This window comes from Hyperoodon ampullatus, assembly GCF_949752795.1.
Source record: "Hyperoodon ampullatus genome assembly, chromosome: 7".
In the NCBI taxonomy this organism is placed as follows: Eukaryota; Metazoa; Chordata; class Mammalia; order Artiodactyla; family Ziphiidae; genus Hyperoodon; species Hyperoodon ampullatus.
Window position 1 is genome coordinate 30,041,279 of NC_136920.1, and position 12,195 is coordinate 30,053,473.

Genomic DNA, 12,195 nt, shown 5'->3' on the forward strand with positions numbered 1-12,195 from the left:
AAGGAATAACATTTGTGCTATCCTCACTGGAGCTGTCAATAAAAGATGTAATAGGGGATTTAGGAATCTGGAAATGGCCAACTAATTTATGTGAATCTATTTTATTTCAGCTAGAAAGACCAAGCTCTTTTTCGTCTGCACTGCATATTGCAGAGCACAGGCTGTCTATAGAAAACCAGGCGGCTGCATATGGATAGTCCCTTGATATCATTCACTTGCTGTGTAATCTTATTATGCAAAGTTCTAATCTTCACCTAGAATGAATGCCTCTGGGTCAGAATATAGTCATATCAGGGTTTTTGAGGTCATGTTTTGTGATCCTTAGCTTATTCTTCTAAGTAGGGCTGGGATTTAAATGGTATTCCCCAGACGCCAGCAGATAGACAGCAGAACCTGCTGCCTTTTTGGAAGACAAGACCAACATGAGGTCCCTAGTAGGATTAAACTTGATTTGTAGCTGTAGGATTTTTTAACAGATGTATTATTGGACAGGGAATAGGGGGCCACCAGCACAGCAAAATTGAATCAAGACTGGCATTCTCAGGGAGTTTGCTGTCTGCTAAAGCAGCAGCTGCATGTGGATTTGACTTCTTTCAGGTGAAGCGACTTCCAGTCATTTGGAAAGGATGGGATGAAAAGGAACCTTGGTGATAATTTTGATGTCTGCAAGATTTAGTACCAGTGTAATGGGATTATCCGTAACACCTTCACTGCAGAAAAAGCCACCTGGCACTATAACTGGCAGCAACTGAGAACTAATCCTTTCCCATCTCTTGGATGTCATTCATGAAGCTCAAAGCGATTTCTATCCTGCTAACTATGATTAATTTTATAAACAACAACCAAAAAAATCAGGTGATCAAGGCAAAGAATATGCTTTTTTATTATTTAAAATATGTTGCCTTATTATAAGCTATATGACTCAAAATTATGGAAGACATATATAGACTATAAACTATGTATGACTTAAAATGTATTAAAATGTTCAAATAGAAAAGTTGATGATTGTCTTTTATACTTTTCCTAGTTTGGTGATACAATGTATTTGCTATTGGTAAAGATTTATATTTGACATTAAATATTAGTTTAAAGACTTTAGTGTTCTTTTAGATATGAGGCCATTATCAATAAATCCTACTGTCTATAGGTATAAGGAATTGGAGTAATTTGTTTTGTCATACGTTTTACCTGTTTTATGACTGCTTCAATTCCTGCTGATTAAATGTTTTTAGTGAATAAAATGTTTAATGATATCAAAATATATCGACATATACTTTTGATAATTAAGGAAATGCTGACTCAAATTGCTGATAAAAAAGGCTCTTTGTGAAAGTGTATGATCTTATGTAAAAGTCATAAAATAGTTTATTAATACTGAATGACTATTTTTTAAAATCAAAAATTCTTAGTCAAAGTTTTCCTTTAGCAGATGGGGGTTTAGTTACTTGCTCTAGAATCATGTATTAGTTAATTGAGGTTTTCTTTTTTTAAGCATTTTATTTCAACCAAAAACTTTATCAACTACTTTGTTTAGAGGTGTTAATTATTTTAATATTCTTCTCTTACATGGTCCAGAATAAACTGAGAGAAAATGAAGTGAAATTATCCCATCAGTCACCCAAACAGTATGCAACATAACTGCCAAGACTGGAAAAGATAATTAGTGTTGTCACTGTTATGATCCTGGAATACTTTTAAAATATTTATTCATAGGACTTGATTTTTATCTTATTGTGTTTTTTGATTTAGTAGCTTTATCTTTGAAAAAATAGATTATAAAACGTTAATCTTAATGTTTTTAAACTTAAAAATCTTAAATATAGGTGACTAAAGTATTTTTGAAATTATAAGAATAACTGAAATATAATCATCCATTATGCATAATATATTGATTTACTTGCAGCCTCTGTTTATGTGTAGTACATTTTACTTTTCTCCACATGAGGTCTTTATCTAAAAAAACAATAATAAAATATAATAAATTTATGTAGCGATCGTTGGTCAAACCTACCTAGCAAATTTGTTATTCTTAATGAATTTTTTAAACTGGTTCCAAGCTATTGTATTCCAAAATGTGTTTCTTCATTGGTTGTCACATTTAAAATGAATGAATGAGAAAGCTTAATAATATTTCTACTGAACTGCATTATGTTCGTTGATAAAGGACTTCTTTAGCCTTCTGTTTGTATTTTTACTATTTGAAAAGCTGTTTATGTAAAATTCTATTATACTTAAAAGATCTATTCATGAAATAAGTGGACTAAAAGCTTTTTCTTATCCTCGTAATATAATTACTTGTATTTTAAATATACAATATTTGGTTTATGTGCAATTTCAAATTATTTTGTCAGGTAGTGTATTTCTCAGGGTAACTTTCTATGGTAGTTAATAGTATTATATAATTATTTCAAAAGAGTAGCTTTCCTTTCAAAATAAAATTTGTCTCAAAACTTTTATTAAACATGGTCACTGTTTACTTTTCTGTTTTTTAATCAGCTGTTTACTGAGTGGCATTTGAGAGTTAGTGTTTTTTCCTTCCCTGTCCTGGCCATTATTATTTGACTAGAAATGGTTATCTCCTTTGGAAAGTCCCAAATAAACTCATCTTAATTAAATTCATTGTAAACATATAGGGTCTTCTCAGTGACATACATTCTTTTCAAATAGGTATCGGTTACTTGAATTTAATACCTTGTTGATAACATAAAGTTGACTCATCTTTAAAAGCTACAGCTAATAAATTTATTGCACAGGTGACTCATAATGTGTCAATAAAAGTTAAGGGAGTTATTTTTGGCGATAAGAAAAAGGGATATAGGATGGGAGAAATGAAGAAAATTTTTAAAAAATAAGTCAGTTGTAACAGTAGTGCAGGATGGGAATCATAGGACTTATTGATTATTTAAGAGATGATAAACTTTTTTTTCTTTTTTGGTAATTTGTGAGCCTTAGTATTACCTCTAAAGGGCCACGCATGAACTGTAGACTGGCACACGACAGCTAGCCTATAATAATGCTAAATGATATTTCTTCCATTTGAATGAATATCCTTCAACTATTGCTTGTACAACTTGTATATTGTTCTGAAATAGATGGATTATATAGCCATTGGGGAATTATTGGTAAATGAATGGGGTGGTTTTGGTATTTCACTGTTTGGAAGCTGGTACTTAATTGTACTAATAGTGTCAAGTGCTTATGCTTTATAAACGTAGAATGAGTTTTGATTTTGTATATATATATGTATAAAAAGTGAACTTCAGAAAATAATATTGGATTTTCAAAATCATTGAAATGTTAGCATTATACAGTTTATTTGATGATGAAAATTTATAGAATTATCCCAAAGTTAACATTTAGTTTAAAAATAATGAATGGTTAAATTTTGTCAAGTTTCTGAAAATGTTGAGTATGTCTCAGTGGTCTCAAATGACACCACAAAGTTCTTTACTGGGTTTCCTTCCTGGGAGCTTATTAAAACTACTGATTCTGCAGCCTTGCTCCCACAAATTCTAATTCATTAGCTCCATGATGGGAGCCTGGAAATTTGGATTTTAAATTAGGTTCTTGAGTTATTTTGATGCTGCAGTCAAATTTAAAGCAGTATTCACTGCTTTAAACCTTAAAGTGCTGTCAATTATTTCCTCTGAGAATGAATCAAAATAAATAGATTTAAATAAAATTTTCATTGATTATGGGGATAAGTGCTCCTTGAATTTGCAGTTCTAGAATGTAAAAAGTATCCTCTGCACACGTCTTACAGTAGATTTAACATTACAGATTTGAACAATTCATGAGCAGCCTTGAAGGTGATTTTGAAATGGCAGGAATTTGAATTACTTTGATGGAGAGGCTGCTGTGTGAGAGTGAATTATTTAGCTATTGAACAGAGTACACCACTCAACATTCATGTCTTAATGAGTCTTTGTTGTTCTCTTCTTGTCACAGTAACTTCCATTCACGGTTAGAAATGGACATATATCTTTCAGTTACTTTGTATAGATAGATAGATAGATAGATATAATTCTATGGGGAAAGTGTATTTTGTTGTAGATATTCTTGAATTTTAGAAATCATAGAGGTCTCAGGAATGTTATGTCTGCTGTTTCTTCTTGTCCAAATGAAGGTAAATGTAGCAAAACTATGATGTTGGGATTTGTCTTCTGCTTCACATCCTACTCTCTTCTCACCTTTTCTTAATGTGAATCCTTCTTTAAATGCTAATATATTCACTAACTATTCCATGTATCAAAACAAAAAAAAGTATGATATTAATCACTTCTTTGATTGACTGCTTATTTTAAAATAAATGAATTTCTGTAAACTGATAGTCTCAATTAACCCTGACACTTTACATTTTTTCCTGTTTCTGAAACAAAACGCTTTCTCTTCTTTTCGAAGGAATTCCAGACCTGAAAAATCAGGTGGATATTTTCTTTGTGGCTTTGGGTATTCTGAAATCATTGTAAAGGCTACTTTAATGGTTAGATCTAAATCAAGATCTTAGACTTGTACTCCTATTCCCAGAAACTTCTAAGGATGGAGAAATGTCTACTTGTTTTTCAGCTTCTAGAGTTCACTCTGCTCCATCTTTTTAGCTAGTTTTAACATCAGTCCAACCTCTCTCCCATGCCTATTTTATAAATAGTCTCTGACAAAGTTCTTTCATTTTTATTGAGAGGCAGTAGAGCATAGTGGTGGACTTTAGAACTCAACCTCCTTGTTTTGAATTCTGGCTCTGCTGTGTATGAGCTGTGTGATTTTTAATAGTTCCTTAACCTTTCTGTCCCTCAGTTTCTTTATCTGTAAAATGAGATACTTGATAAAATGAGTTCTCATAGAGTTATTGTAAGAATTAAGTGAGTTAATATATGTAACTAGAACAGTGCTTGGCACTCAAGACTACTATTTAAGTATTTGCTGTTATTGTTGTTACTGTTATTTTGGTTGGTATTTGAGGATTTTTATGTATATTGAAAGAAGCCATTACCTACATCCAACAAAGTGTTTTCTAACTTTATGTTATAGGAAGAAAAAATTTTTAAATCTATAATGTATATATAGAACATTGAAAGAAGACAACACCCTTGCTCCCTTATGCCAGTATTATGTGGAGTTTTACTTTTTTTTTTGCGGTACGCGGGCCTCTCACTGCTGTGGCCTCTCCCGTTGCAGAGCACAGGCTCCGGATGCGCAGGCTCAGCGGCCATGGCTCACGGACCCAGCCGCTCCGTGGCATGTGGGATTTTCCCGGACCGGGGCACGAACCCGTGTCCCCTGCATCGGCAGGCGGACTCTCAACCACTGCGCCACCAGGGAAGCCCGAGCTTTACTATATTTTAATCTGAGTCTCTTAAAGGTTTTCTGGGGAGGATTATTGTATGTTTCCTTTCCTGTATTATGTGGCACCGTCACAATTTTAAATTTTCATTTCTTTTTTTCTAGCTTTTCTATTAGTTATCTGATAGAGTACATAGGCTCCCCATTAAAGGAATTGGTTCTCTACATTAATAACTCAGTTTTTTATTGAAGTATAGTTAATTTACAATGTTGTATTAGTTTTAAGTGTATAGCAAAGTGATTCAGTTATACATATATACTTTTTCAGATTCTTTTCCATTATAGGTTATTACAAGGTATTGAGTATAGTTATCTGTGCTATACAGTAGGTTCTTGTTGTTTACCTATTTTATATACAGTAGTGTGTAAATGTTAATCCCAAACTCCTAATTTATCTCAGTTTTTTTAAAATGTAAATGTAATAGGGAATAAAAAGTAATAAATTCTGTTTCCTAGGTGGAGTAAAATTCTATATGCCAAAGCTCCCCAACTTTTTTCACAGCACACATGGAATATGGTAAGTTATCTGGCACACAGTAATAAATGACTAGATGAGCAAGGCTGCTCAAGGATAGAAGTGGCCATTGGCCACCTGGGAGTTTAGAGCAGTTGTTCTCAAATTTTGTTTCAGAATCACCTGGAGAACTTGTGAAAACACAGACTGCTGAGCAACACTCCCATTCTGATTACATAAATCTTGAGTTTGGCCCAAGAACTTGCATTTCAAACAAACGCCTGCTGATCGGTGGACCACACTTTGATAACTACTGGTTGAGTGTGTCGGTATTTTGATGTGGCAGGTAGAATAATTCCACCGCTTACTCCAAGATATCCATGTCTTAATCCCTAGAACATATGAATATGTTACCTTACATGGCAAAAAGGACTTTGCAGATGTGATTAAATTAAGGAATGTGAATGGGGAGATTATCATGGATTATCTGGGTGGGCTCTATTTAATCACCGGGGTCCTTAAAAGTGGAAGAAGATGGCAAAATAAAGCCAGAGAGTTAGAGGGAGATGTGACCAAGGAAGAATAGTCAGAGAAATGCAGTGCTGCTTACTTTGAAGTCGGAAGAAGGGGACCATGAGCCAAGGAATGTTTGTAGCTTCTAGAAGCTGGAAAAGGCAAGGAAATGGATTCTTCCCTAGAGCTTCCAGAAGGGAATGCAGCCCTGCCAAACTTTGATTTTTAGTTCAGTGAGACACATAGTGGACTTCTGACCTACAGACTGTAAGATAATAAATTTGTGTTGTTTTAAACCACTAACTTTATGGTAATTTGTTACAGAAGCAATAGAATACCAATACATCTGTAACCAGTTCTCAGTTTACCAGCTTGCTTTATGCTGAGAGTTCTCAGTCTCTGCTCTTGGCCGAGAGTTCTCAGTCTCTGCTCTTGACCTCAGCTCGTGAGATTGAGAAGATAAAAACCTGAATTAAGAGCTCCTTCATTTTTCTACCGTCAAACTGACAAAACTATCAATATTCGAACACAGCTTTTACAATTGTATACTTTAAGAGTGAATTTCATGGTATGTGAATTGTATCTCAATTATTTTTTAAAAAAGGCCTTCCCACTCCAACATTATAGAAAATATTGTGGGAGTTCTCACTGATGTTGTATTCCTGCTATGAAAATTCAGAGTTTTTGTTTTGTTTTTCCTCAGCAGCCAGGTAGTGTGTGAACAGGTCACTTTAATCCTGTCAGGGGTGGGTTGTATTCTTTGTTAAAAGGCTGATCCCTTCCAGTTTTGCCCTCACTCTCAGTGGTAACCCTACTGCAGTCATAACCAGCATGGCCGGCCTTGGAGGGTCTTGAAGTCCAACCCCTGTCTCCCTCACATTGCGTGGTATTCTGTGGTTGCTAACATCTCTGTTTAGGTTTTTAGCCTTTTATTTGCTGCTTTCTACTGAGATTCTGGAGTCTCACTCTGCTCAGGAAGCAATTTAGGAGTTGGCTAGCACTTCGTGGCAAAATTGCATGCTGACTTATGGTTCCTACCTGTCTACAGTTTGACCCTCATGTGCCATCTACTTTGACGGCCATAAATTCCAACCTCTTTCTTAGCCAAATGGAACTGCCACTTTCTGCTAAAACTTTTATTTTCCTGTGCTGTAAATTGGCGAGTATTCTTGGAGAAAAGGCCAAGTGAATGTGTTTACCTTATGTTCTTCCCTTCTTTCATATATACTTGCCCCTCAAGGCTTGCCTATACTGCTGCCTAATGCCTTTAAACAGCTATTTTGTTTATCCAGATTTTGCAACCAAGAAGTTATCCTGGTATAAATACTCTGTCAAAACTGGCATTGAAGTCTTCCTCTTGCCTTGTTTATGTCAGTGTTCAGGCATCTCTCTATTTCCCTCTCCTCTTCTCCCTCACTTATCAGTAGTCTCTCTTTATCTCCCTGTGGGATTGTTACCATTGGCTCTCAAGCATATGCTACTGTGTTTCCATGTTTTAAAAAAACTTGCTAAATACCACATTCTTCCTATTACTCTACTACTGTGGTTCTCAACTGAGGGCTGTTTTACATCCTGGGGACATGTGGCAATGTCCGGAGACATTTTAGTTTGTCACAACTAGGGAAGGGGTCCTCCTGGCATCTGGAGGCCAGGGATGCTGCTTAAATCCTACAATGTAAAAGATAGCTGCCCACAACAAAGAATTGTCTGGCCCCAAATGTCAGTACTGCTGAGGATGAAAAACCCTGCTCTACTGTTTAGCTTGCCTTCATAGCCAAACTTTTCCAAAGACTTGACTGTATATGTTGTCTCCATTTCCATGTCTCCCTTTCATACTTCCTTTAACTTTTTTATTTTTCTCAGGTAATACTCAGGTGATTTTTCAAGGTCAAATAGTGCTACAAAGCTTATAAAGAGAACAGCAATGTTCTCTCAGCACCCCTTGTACTGTACTTAGTTATATAGTTTTGGCCAGTTAGGTGTTGATGGAACAAGGTGTTTTTTTTTTTGGATAAAAAGACCAAAAATGGGCTTCCCTGGTGGCGCAGTGGTTGAGAATCTGCCTACCAATGCAGGGGACACGGGTTTGAGCCCTGGTCAGGGGAGATCCCACGTGCCGCGGAGCAACTAAGCCAATGTGCCACAACTACTGAGCCTGCGCCCTAGAGCCTGTGAGCCACAACTACTGAAGCCCTTGCGCCACAACTACTGAAGCCCACGCGCCTAGAGCCCGTGCTCCACAGCAAGAGAAGCCACCTCAATGAGAAGCTGGTTCACCACAACGAAGAGTAGCCCCCGCTTGCCACAACTAGAGAAAGCCCGTGCACAGCAATGAAGACCCAATGCAGCCAAAAATAAATAAATAAATAAATTTATTTTTAAAAAAAAAGTTAATCAGGATACTCTTTATACTTTTTCTTTCTTCCTTCCTGTAACTTGGATATAGCAACTAGTGTTAATAGAAAATAAATCCCCTACTTAAGTTACTGTTATTCTAGTTTTTTCTTGTTTGCCTTTTACCCAGTATTTTTTTAAATTGAACTACAGTTGATTTACAATGTTGTGTTAGTTTCCTGTGTATAGAAAAGTGGTTCAGTTTATCTACCTATCTATCTATTCTTTTTCAGATTCTTTTTCATTTTGGTTTATTACAGGATACTGAAAACAGTTCCCTGTGCTATACAGTAGGACCTTGTTGTTTATCTATTTTATATAAAGTAGTGTGCGTCTGTTAATCCAAAGCTCCTAATTTATCCTTCCCCTCGCCTTTCCCCTTTGGTAACCATAAGTTTGTTTTCTATGTCTGTGAGTCTATTTCTGTTTTGTAAATAAGTTCATTTGTATCATTTTTTTAGATTCCACATATAAGTGATATCATGTTATTTGTCTTTCTCTTTCTGACTTTATTTAGTATGATAATCTCTGGGTCCATCCATGTTGCTGCAAATGTCAGTATTTCATTCTTTTTTGTGGCTGAGTAATAGTCCATTGTGTATATATATCTATATATCTATATATAGAGAGATATATAGATATGTACCACATCTTATTTATCCATTCATCTGTTGATGGACACTTAGTTTGTTTCCATGTCTTGGCTATTGTAAATAGTGCTGCTGTGAACATTGGGGTGCATGTATCTTTTTGAATTAGAGTTTTCTCTGGATATATGCCTAGGAGTGGGATTGCAGGATCATATGGTAACTCTATGTTTAGTTTTTTAAGGAACCTCCATGCTATTCTCCATAGTGGCTGCACCAATTTACATTTACACCAACAGTGTAAAAGGGTTCCCTTTTCTCCACACCCTCTCCAGCATTTACTATTTGTAGACTTTTTGATAAGGGCCATTCTGACCTGTGTGAGGTTATATATTATTGTAGTTTTGATTTGCATTTCTCTAATAATTAGCAATATTGAGCATCTTTTCATTTGCCTGTTGTATGTCTTCTTTGGAGAAATATCTATTTAGGTGTTCTGCCCATTATTTGATTGGGCTGTTTGTTTTCTATATTGAGCTGTATGATCTGTTTGTATATTTTGGAAATTAAGCCCTTGTTGGTCACATTGTTTGCAAATAATTTCTCCCATTCTGTAGGTTGTCTTTTCATTTTGTTTATGGTTTTCTTTGCTGTGCAAAAGCTTCAAGTTTCATTAGGTCCCATTTGTTTATTTTTGTTTTCATTTCCATTACTCTAGGAGACAGATTCAAAAATTATTGCTGCAATTTATGTCAAAGAGTGTTCTGCCTATGTTTTCCTCTAGGAGTTTTATAGTATCTGATCTTATATTTAGGTCTTTAATCCATTTTGAGTTTATTTTTGTGTATGGTGTTAGAGAATGTTCTAATTTCATTCTTTTACATGTAGCTGTCCAGTTTTCCCAACACCACTTATTGAAGAGACTGCCTTTTTTCCATTGTATATTCTTGCCTCCTTTGTTGAAGATTAATTGACCGTAGGTGTGTGGGCTTATTTCTGGGCTCTCTATTTCATTGATCCATATGTCTGTTTTTGTGCCAATACCATGCTGTTTTGATTACTGTAGCTTTGTAGTATTGTCTGAAGTCTGGGAGGGTTATGCCTCCAGCTTTGTTCTTTTTCCTCAGGATTGCTTTGGCAGTTCTGGGTCTTTTGTGGTTCCATATAAATTTTAGCATTATTTGTTCTAGTTCTTTGAAAAATGTCATGGGTAATTTGATAGGGATAACGTTAAATCTGTAGATTGCTTTGGGTAGTATGGCCATTTTAATAATGTTAATTCTTCTAATCCAAGAACATCATCCAGTAATTTTAAACATCTATTAATGGCCCTTGCCTGAATGAATTATTACATTGGTAATAATTTCATTATTCCCTCTCTATATATATATTAGCTGCCATTTTTTTGATAAAGAACTTTCCTTGTCCCCAACACATACTTCTTTTAAAAAAAAATATCCTCAGTAGATTTCATTTTTATTCTAATATATTATCTATTACTGTTATTATTATTTTTTTTAATCTCAAATTTGGCCAATGGGAAACCCCTCAAAGTGGCTCCTATGCCTTTGGAGACAATGACCTTTCGTCCAAAGACTCTAGAGGGAGGGAGCCAGGAAAATACATAACCGTTCCTTCCTCTGACTTCCTGCTGGAAGTCGAAGCTTGACTGAAGTGCCTTGATGTAGTTCATATAGGTCAGTTTTCCAAGTGCAGAGAGCAGTATGGAGAAAGGTAGAGAGTGAGTCCAAAGGGACAAACAAGATATCTGGCACATGTATGCATATATAGAGTCATGGACCCCTTGAAATCACTATGTAAACCAGAGGTTTGAAACCTCTCTGTTAATTAATCCCTTATGCTAGTAGATCTACTGAGTGCTAGCAGTGTATGTGGTTTATTTATGTCTTATATGAATGTTACTTTCTACTCTGAGATTTCTCTTAAAAATAATTCATCAGCTCTTATTCTCAATTTCAGTATTTCTCAACATTGCTCCTCATTGCACTTTTAAATATAAGACCAAGTAATCTTGATCCTCAGAGTCCTCTATAAATAGCTCCATCACTCTTTTCATCTAGGAGATTAAGATCCAAAATAGTTTCAGACACTTCAGACACCATTCTGTTGCTAATATCTCTAGGGAAGAAACAATGTCTGTTAACTTCTTTCTTCTGATCACTCATCTCTTTTATTATTTTATGAGACAGTTTCATCACAAACATTGTATTTGGAATTGAGCATTTACTGAGTAATAAAAAAAGGCTTTATGGCCCCAATTACTTCTGAATGGGAGTTAATTACAGGGACTCTCAGTGAATCAGAACCATTGTATTGTTATAGCATCTTTGTATTTTTTTTTAGTATGTTTTTTAGCCAAATGCATAATCTATTGCATAATCCAAATTATTTAAATTTTGGTAGATTGCTATTAATTTCCCCTCTAAATTTCACCTTTTATCTGTGTTAACAATATCTTCTTGCTTAGTGCCACATGTTTCTTGTTTGATAATATATCCCCTCTCTAACATCAGGTAAGCTCATTTTTATTTTAGTTTTTAAATGTAATATTCATTTCACTACTTTTTAGGATTTGTTTTCATAGATCACAGTTTCAAAGCTAAGCTTTCGGACTTAACCCCTACTTTTTTCCCTAGTTTTATAGTGGGAGCAAAGTAGTGTTTACACAACCTAATTAATTTTACAAATAATGTTCTATTATTGTTATTCCTCTTCAATCTTTTCTGAATTAATTGAGCCTCAGTTATGAAGTGTTTTTAAATATCACTTCTTATTTTTTAAATTCTAAATATCAATAGTTTTTAAAGTGCATCAGTTATTACTGTAAGCCAGATTCCTAAAATGGAATATTTCATATTACTTAAAAGATTTAATGAGAACATTTTT

The 12,195-nt window shown here is 34.9% G+C and overlaps 1 protein-coding gene across 1 annotated transcript in view; it reads left to right on the forward strand.

Annotated features, from left to right (window-relative positions):
- Positions 1 to 777: 777 nt before the first annotated feature.
- IMMP1L (inner mitochondrial membrane peptidase subunit 1) overlaps positions 778 to 12,195 on the forward strand; it is a gene marked incomplete at its 3' end in the record, with an annotated part of 40,152 nt that continues 28,734 nt past the window's right edge. The window contains exon 1 of the mRNA XM_079709105.1: positions 778 to 855. The remainder of the gene's footprint in view (positions 856 to 12,195) is intronic.